The sequence below is a fragment of the Pseudorasbora parva genome, chromosome 9 (genome assembly GCF_024679245.1).
Source record: "Pseudorasbora parva isolate DD20220531a chromosome 9, ASM2467924v1, whole genome shotgun sequence".
Lineage (NCBI taxonomy): Eukaryota > Metazoa > Chordata > Actinopteri > Cypriniformes > Gobionidae > Pseudorasbora > Pseudorasbora parva.
In genome coordinates this window covers 37,736,430-37,745,011 of record NC_090180.1, presented here as the reverse complement: position 1 = coordinate 37,745,011, position 8,582 = coordinate 37,736,430, and the positions used below count along the sequence as shown (strand labels likewise).

At 36.9% G+C, this 8,582-nt stretch overlaps 1 long non-coding RNA gene across 1 annotated transcript; it reads right to left on the bottom strand.

Moving 5' to 3' along the window:
* Positions 1-618: 618 nt before the first annotated feature.
* Positions 619-3,385, bottom strand: LOC137089705 (uncharacterized). Its single transcript, XR_010907768.1, has 5 exons — positions 2,972-3,385; positions 2,220-2,362; positions 1,914-2,035; positions 1,283-1,403; positions 619-842 (listed from the first exon to the last, which is right to left on the bottom strand). It is a non-coding gene; the product is annotated as an uncharacterized lncRNA (long non-coding RNA).
* Positions 3,386-8,582: the final 5,197 nt, after the last annotated feature.

The following is an 8,582-nucleotide window of genomic DNA, read 5'->3' as shown; positions in this document are numbered from 1 at the left end:
GAGTAAACAAAAACAATTTATATTATTTACACTTCATTATTACTATTAAATATAGGACAATGCACCATTAAGTAAAATAACAAGAGACATTGTCACAATTTCATCTACACCCTCTTCACGTACCTGGCATCGAAAATGTGCATGCTTTAATTTTTATTGCAGTAGTAGATGTACCAGAATGATCAACATGGATCATCTTCAGTTAGGCTTGAAGTGTTTGTAATCCTTCCCTTTATTTCACTGAAAACTGACATACTTGTCACAGCATGCAAGTATATACAACTTTTTGGAGCATTGTACCAAATATAATATAACCAGATAAAAAATGTTTACTTCTCAAGTAAAATATTCTTGTTAATTAATTAGATAACCTAAATAAACTGGTTGAATGTGTATTTACTGTACCAAACACCATACACAATACTCACCATACTTTATCACTCAACACTTTATTGGAGGATACAGTATACAGTTAATAAAGTAGAATAAAGTCAAATAAGATTCAAGATAAATAAAAATGGGTTTTAAAAAACACATTAACATCATATTAATCCATTCACAGCTGCTGAAGCCACACAAATGAGTGCCACATAATCCCATCCAGTCAACTGTGATACAGAAAACAGATTTGATATAGTGTTGGAAAATAATGATTCATTATTACAACTAGACTGGTTTCTGTCTCTTCCCTCTATCATGTTCATGTTCTTCTTCTTCTAAACAGTTCGCCCACTTGTACCCTACAGTATAATCAATGTACAGATGATGTGATCACTGATGTTGTGTCGCCTTTTCTCAACCAGAGGAAGAAGTCGTATAATCCGGCGTTCTCCAGTCCTGGTCTAAAAGTAAAACAACAAACACAATTCAGATTAAGTTTAATGTACAGTCAGGTTAACCTATGTTCTTCAGTAAACTCTCCACCTCAAAATGGGCAGAAATGCCAATTCCTGATTTAAATTTACAAAGCAGCAGTCAGTACATAAAATAATATACACATTGAAGCATTATGTATAATATTGCAGCCCATAATATTAGCCAAGTACTGAACAAAAACTAATTTACCCATATCAACAGCAACCTTTTAAACAGTAGATCTTTTAAAAGATCTTTTAGAAAGGCATGGTCTCTTCTGAGCCTTTGTCAGTGATGCTAGATTTCTTTAGTTACTTGTTTCAAGAGCATCACTTGTGATAGCCTTTACAATATAAAATTGTTAAAATACTGCAATACAACTTTCATGGACAGAATTAAGAAATAGGTACCCAGGCACCAGACTTACCATGCTTATGAAGCACCCATGGCCATGTATAGTTCTCAGAGAGCAGAGTTTTTGCCTCTTGTATTCCTCCTTGGCAGCACATCTTTTTCCTGTAGAATTTGTGCCTTCTCTTGCTATCCATCTTAAAACACAAATGCAATGTGTTTAGTCTGTGGAGTATAAGGCCTTGTTTCAAGCCAAAGAACTAACCAGATATTACACATAATTCAAAGAACATTTACTATTTGATTCCTAATATGTCCCAACTCATTATCTTCTAAAGCTACCCAGAACCATCCATGGTCTACAAAACAATGGAGAAATACATAGAGTTTATAACAACTACATGCTTTTTCCCACACTTGTCTGCTTTTATCTAAGACAAACAGAAGGTGCAGTCTTTAACTGAAGGCCAAAAGTGTAATAATAATTGTATCAAAAAGGGAAAACAAATATTTACCATTTTAAATAAATCCAAGATACAGAACCTCATTTGCTTATTTTAGGAGTTATTAAAAGATTTAGACATGAATAATGGTACGTATTTTATCAGAGTAGAAAGAATGATCACTGTTGAAATGAATAGTCCTTTGAGAGATCAACATCAAATTTTGTACTACATATTACAGCATTGCTTCAATACAAGACATACCAATGGACTTGCGCACTTTTCTGTCTTCTTCGGGCACAAGATGTCCATCTTCCTTCCTCACCCTAAACAAATGACTTATTTTCTTAGCTTGCTTCGATATAAGGTCTGGTCTTTCTTCTCTTCTGTAAAACAAGAAAGTCTCACTTACTCTGTGAAGCAAATACTATTGTTTTTAAAACATATAAATTAAGACAGTTACAATAAAGTTAATTTATCATAAGATTAAGGTGAGCATTTGATTAGTATATATATTAAAACTGTATATACTTTAGTATATATACTGATACTGATAATATTCAACTTTACCTGTGAAGGGCTGATTACGGCAAGATTCGCTGAGAATCACTAGAAGCTCTTGTGAGGGTTGACTCTTAAAAGAGCTGTTGAGTTTGATATTGTAGAGATCTTTTAAACAAAAATAAATAAATAAAAGTAATCTGCAAGTAATCCTGCAAGACAGAAAGAAAGAGGAAATTGTATTACATTGCATGCAAGTTGTGAGTTCATACATAACTGTTTCTTGCTGTAAAAAAACGTTGCATAATTAAATGTTAAATACATTTATTTAGTAAGTTCACAGATATGTGTGCATTCCCATTATTAAAAGTATATAATAGCAAGCTATATCATATGAATTTGTTTGAAAATGTAGATAACTCACTTGATTTTGTGATCACATAAATTATTTACATGCAAACGGGACGTTATAAACATTGCAACTGATCTGATTAAGAAAAAATAATTGAATATCTGATGTCATGTGACCGAAGTGGCTTTTTGAGGCTTTTGCATCTGAACTCTTCATATACAAATACAGCTCTGGAAAAAAAAATTAAGAGACCACTTAACATTTAGAAATCCATGTTAAGTGGTCTCTTAATTTTTTTCAGAGCTATATGTACGAGAATCATACAAATTTGACAACTTGTTAAATCTTGTGAATTATTAAGACTTTGGGAATATGTTCTTACTGATTGAGCTATAAGATTTGTAAGAATAAGTAACAACAAATGCTAAATAAAATGTTTGATAAAGGGTTCAAACCAACTCATACATACCATTACAAATATTTGCTGTTGCAGCTTTCGGTTTTCTCTGTTACTTCTCCACAAACAAGAATGGGTTGACTGAGTCCGAGAGGCCCTTTTGGTCTTTTCAGGTAAAAAAAAAAAAAAGAAAGAGAGAAAAAAGTCATAATATATAATATATAGCATTATAAAGTATACTATTTAAATAACAATATTTGGATTTTACATTAAAATGCATTTAAAGCATGGTAATTGTTGTGGCTACTGTTTATTTACAACAAATATCACATTAAAACTACCAATACTGTGGTAAACGCGTGGCAAGTGTTGTTGTTTTTTTTATTATTGTGCTTCTACTACAAATGCCACGTTGGAACTACACTAGTAATTATTATTAAATATTAACAACTGTTTAAAGGTCTATAGCACGTCACGTGACAGTGTTAAATTACCCTATTAGCAAGGTGTGTTTATTTCTTTGCAAAGAAATGCAAAGCCTCAGTGGAGATGATGACAGATACAATGCAGTGACTGAACATGATCGATAACGACAAGCAGAAAATACTTTATATCAAATATTAGGACATAATATGTATGACTACTCACCAACATGTGGCACACGTGATCTGATGCCAAACATCGCGATGTGTTCTGAATGAGACTTCTTCAGCGCGATTTCATACCGATAGAATTGCCGTCTAATGTTGACGCCAAAGGTTTCCCACTGAAAGCAATTGGGTTCCCAGTTCGTCCATCGCGTGACGCCGAGGGGTCTACCTGTGGCGTCTTCAGTGTGACGCACGGGCGCGGGCTGCGCGCCGCGCGCCGCGGATAGAGACGGTGATTGCTTTTGGGTCTTTTCTTCGCACAATTCAATCGTTTGGCCTCGGAATAGTTGGACTTTTTCAATAAAGTGTGCCTGTTGTCTGTTACAGCCTGTGTTTTATATCATATAATACGCAAATGGGTAGGTTTAGGGCGGGGTGGGGTTTGACTACTGTTTCAAACGTGTATCATAGCGTAAATAAATGTAAATACAATTGTGCTGGCTGATTAAATTGAGAATCACACTCCAACATGTCATAATGGAAAAATTATAACCCAATAAATTCCATCATGACGATAACATGCACATGCCCAACACGTCTGTTTATGACGTCCTAGGTTTCTCATTGAAATCAGTGGATTACCCAGTACGTCGAAAAATGCCGATTTAGGGGTACCCTGTGCGTCAACAGCTGACGTCAGGGTCCCTTGACCGTTCGGCAACATTTGACGAGTAGGGGTGAGACTGTGTTGCATTGACTGATCCGGCTCCTCAGTACTTCTCAGAGTGGTTTTGTAGTCGTTCCTAAAACATGGATTAGTTTTAGGAGTGACAGGGTCTTTTCATCTTATGCCCCAAAATTGTGGAATTCCAGTTTACATCAGGGAAGCAAATTTGTTAGATATTTTAAAATCTCATCTTAAAGGAGTTCACCCAAAAATTAAAATGAACCAATGATTTACTCACCCTAGAGTCATGTAGGTTTATGTGACATTCTTCTTTCAGACGAATACAAGTGGAGTAATATTAAAAAAGTCCTGGCTAATCCAAGCTTTATAATGGCGGGGATTGTTGCTCTGTTTATGAAGTCCATAAAAATGCATCTGCCCGTCAAAGAACGTGCTCCACACAGCCCTGGGAGGTTAACAAATGCCTTCTGAAGTGAATTGATGCGTTTGTGTAAGTAAAATATCCGTATTTAAAACTTTTTAAAGTAAAGTTTCTGCCGATCGCATTCAGTATTTCAGTTTATGGAAAGTGTTGAAAGGGCCTCTGCAGTTCAAAGGCTTCCGCGACCAGTTACGCTCGTCAGACATACGCACCTTGAACTCCGAGAAGGCACTTTCAACACTTTTCCACAGATGGCGATCGTCCGGAACTTTACTTTAAAACGTTTTCAAATATTGATATTTTTCTCCATTGACATTCTAAGTTGTTCAAAGCGTTTCTGATTATTTTTTTTAGAAGGTAGACAGACGGCAAACAGGAACAGTTTGTGTAACATTATCAACACATTATTAGCTGTTTGATAATGTAGTCAAGCAAAAGGCTAACCATATTACAGCTCTGTGTCAGATGTTGTAAAGAGTGATACCTTTTGCAGCATTTACTACTGTAACTTGAGTAAAAGTTGACCTAGAGGGTCTCTGAGCTGGTGTGAGGGAGACAGGGCTAATTTGCATATTCAGCGACCTACCACATTCAACTGAGCGCCATTACTTACTGATTTGTTAATCAGAGTTTCTAGTTAGTTAATAGATTATAGAATGGTAATATTGCGTTACACATTTGCTCCTGTGTAGTCATTCATTAATGATGGGATAGTATTCTAAGGTGTTACCAATTTTTCATTTTCAAGTTTATGCATGCAAGTTTTACATATGGAATTAAGTAAAATCTATTCAACTAAGTTAAATATAATTAACAAATAATATAATTACCTGTAACTTGGCCAGTAAAGTTTAAGTAATTTCTACTTAGTTAAACAATACTTTGTTTCAAACTCATTTAAAAAGTAAATACAGTCTACACAACATATCTACATAATAGAAGAAATGTGGTCCGAACCCAAACACAGAGACCTCAATACTTGGCACACAATGGTAACAGTTGTCGTTTCATTTCTGAGTATGAATGGCTTTGAGTTGAAAACAAATTCCAAATGTGACAAAACAGCAATTTACTAAACCCAGCAGCAAACGCAATGATAAAACAGTGTAAATGCAACTGGAAAACAAACCTATTGCAAAATACAACCTTAATTATTCATGCTCCAGTGCATGATAGAACATCATTATCAGAAAGTTTAGTAGGATTTTCTTAATTGTATAACGTTATTTACCTCTATACTTGAATTTCTACAAGCTTAAATTTAGTACCAATTTAGAATTTACTTTGTTTTATTAAATTATTGCCTGCTAACTGTTACAGGTGTGTGATTCAGAGATGAGGAGATCCAGGACTTCCAAAGAAAGCTTTATTCAAATCAAACTTTGATCAGAACATCAAACACCATTTGTACAATGTGAGGCCGGACAAAGAGTGACTGAACGAAGAGGAACTTAAATGCAAACAGATGACAGACATAATGAGGGGGACAGGGGACACAGATGATAATTAACTAAACATAGTTGACAGAACTAAATTAACAAGGGTGACTATAGAAACAGACAAGGGGCAGGAAAGAGACAAAAGGAACATATGACCCAAGCAAAACCCCAACAGAACCAGGCAGATATGCGACATAACGCCCCCCTCCCGGTATCCGCGTCCTTGGACCGTAAAAGTCAAACAGGGAGGGTACCCTGGGGTCCCTGTGGGGCGGCCTTGGGGCAGGCAGGGCTATACGGGATGGCCCACCGGAGGAATAGGCGGAGGAAACTGGCCAGGCCGTGTGTCTCTGACGGGACTGGATGAGGAGGACACAGTCTCAGATTTCTCTACAATCTCAAACTCAGAACAATTTAGGATCAAAATCAAATTGATCGTCTCAACCAGGGAATAGGAACAGGCAATTTCCAGGAAACAAATGGTGTCCTTGTCCAGACCCATCAGAAACACTGTGTTAAGCCACGAGAATTCCTCCACATACCACTCCAATGGGCGTCCGCCCTGCCTGAGCCCACACAGGCGATCCACCTCCAATGTTACTTACTGGAGACTCAGGAGAGATCGGGATCAGGAAGATGCCCATCTTCGAAAGGAGTCCTTGCAGTTTGGTCCGGTCATCTGTTACATGTGTGTGTGTGTGATGCAGCAGAGATGAGGAGATTCAGGACTTCCAAACAGACAGGTTTAATTCAAATCAACATTCAAACAGACCATCAAACACCATTAGTACACCATGAGACCAGACAAAGAGTCACTGACCGAGGAGGAACTTAAATGCAAACACAGATTACAGATATAATGAGGGGGACAGGTGACACAGATGATAATTAACTAAACACAGCTGACAGAAGTAAACTAACGAGGGTGACTATGGAAACAGACAAGTGGCGGGAAACAGAGACAAAAGGAGCATGTGACCCCCCCAACAGAACCAGACAGATATCCTCTGATATCTCCTCTGTAGTTTACTTCACCACTGAATCATTTTAGCATGTATTTGTTAAGCTTGCTTTAATTGGAAAAAAAATTAACAAACAACAGTCATGATGGACATTTCAGCTGACATAAAAGCAGTATTTTTGTACTGTATTTGTACCAACAATTAGACATTTAAATGCAATTTTTGTAAATTAGTTTGAGTGTTTGTCATGTCACCACGCTGCTTTGAATTCGTCACTATGCTGTGTTGACTAAGGACTCCTGAAGTCTGTCTGTTGCTAAGGAGACTGCATGTGTGCAGTTTAAAAGAATGAAATATGACCTTCTGAGTGTACCTGGCTTTATGTTACTTCCTCCACATAACTTGTTCTTGATAAATGAACACAAAGCAAACAACTTTCACTAAGGATGCTAAACTGCGCAGGAGAAAAGCTCTTCTTGTCTCTGTGGCTCTGATAAACGGTGCCTTCCTCCAACAAATGACTGTCTGCTTTTTTCCCACAATCATAAAACATGCAGGTGAGGTCAGCTGAGACTTCATGGATTAAACCTGCTGAACTGTGTGAATTTATTACATCCAATTTCATGAATTCATTTAAATAATAATAGAGATTCGCCCATTGGATACGATAAAACCGAATGCTAAAGAAACATTTGAAATATGTGTATTAAGTATGGTGATTTTTGGCCTGATGCCCTGACATGTTATTCACTCAGCAATTATTATCCATACTGTGTTGTCAACAAATTGCTCTCTTGTAACCTGTTCCTCTTCTTTTCCACTATTGGTCTATTGATCTCCCGGAACATACTGCTATTATGAAGAAGTCTAGCAAGTGTAACTTTTGGAAGCATGAGGAATAATTGGTGCCGTGGGACACTCTGAATAGGTGAGTCTGCCAAGAAATAAAGGAAGAGCTAATTCTTCAAAGGCCCCTAAGGAAAAATGCACAGTACAGAAGAGAGCTCAGTGTTTTATACTTAAGATTTGTCAAGGAGGGCTGAATTGATAGTCAGGATGTGCATTTTCTATTCACACCCTAAGATATAGATATAAGACATAAATTATGAAATGATTTTGATAGAGATCTGAGGAGCTCGAGCTGATAGAAATGTTGGGCGTTTCATCTGAGGAGGCAAGGGAGGCAGTGTCTCCTCAAAACAACTGGATGAGAAAATAATCAATAGTACAAAAATAAAATAAGGCAAATATTACAAAACGTGACATTAAAAAGTGTAAAAGGCACTCATTTTTATAAAGTACAGTAACACTGTCCAACAGATTTGCCTCCTCTGAACCCATTGACTTAAAACAGAACCCCTAATGCATGTGGTGGGTTTAGTGGGGGGTAATTGAGAATGAATGAGGGAAAGTCATGTGAGAGGAGGCAATGCCTCTCTCCCGATATGGTTGTATTTGATTGGTTTGTGTTATGAAACCCACATATTGTTTTCGTGCACGTTCTCAAATCAGCCTGAATGAAGACGATGATGGCGTTAATGGGAAGACCCCTTGAAGGGTTAGTCGTATGACACCCGTAAGAC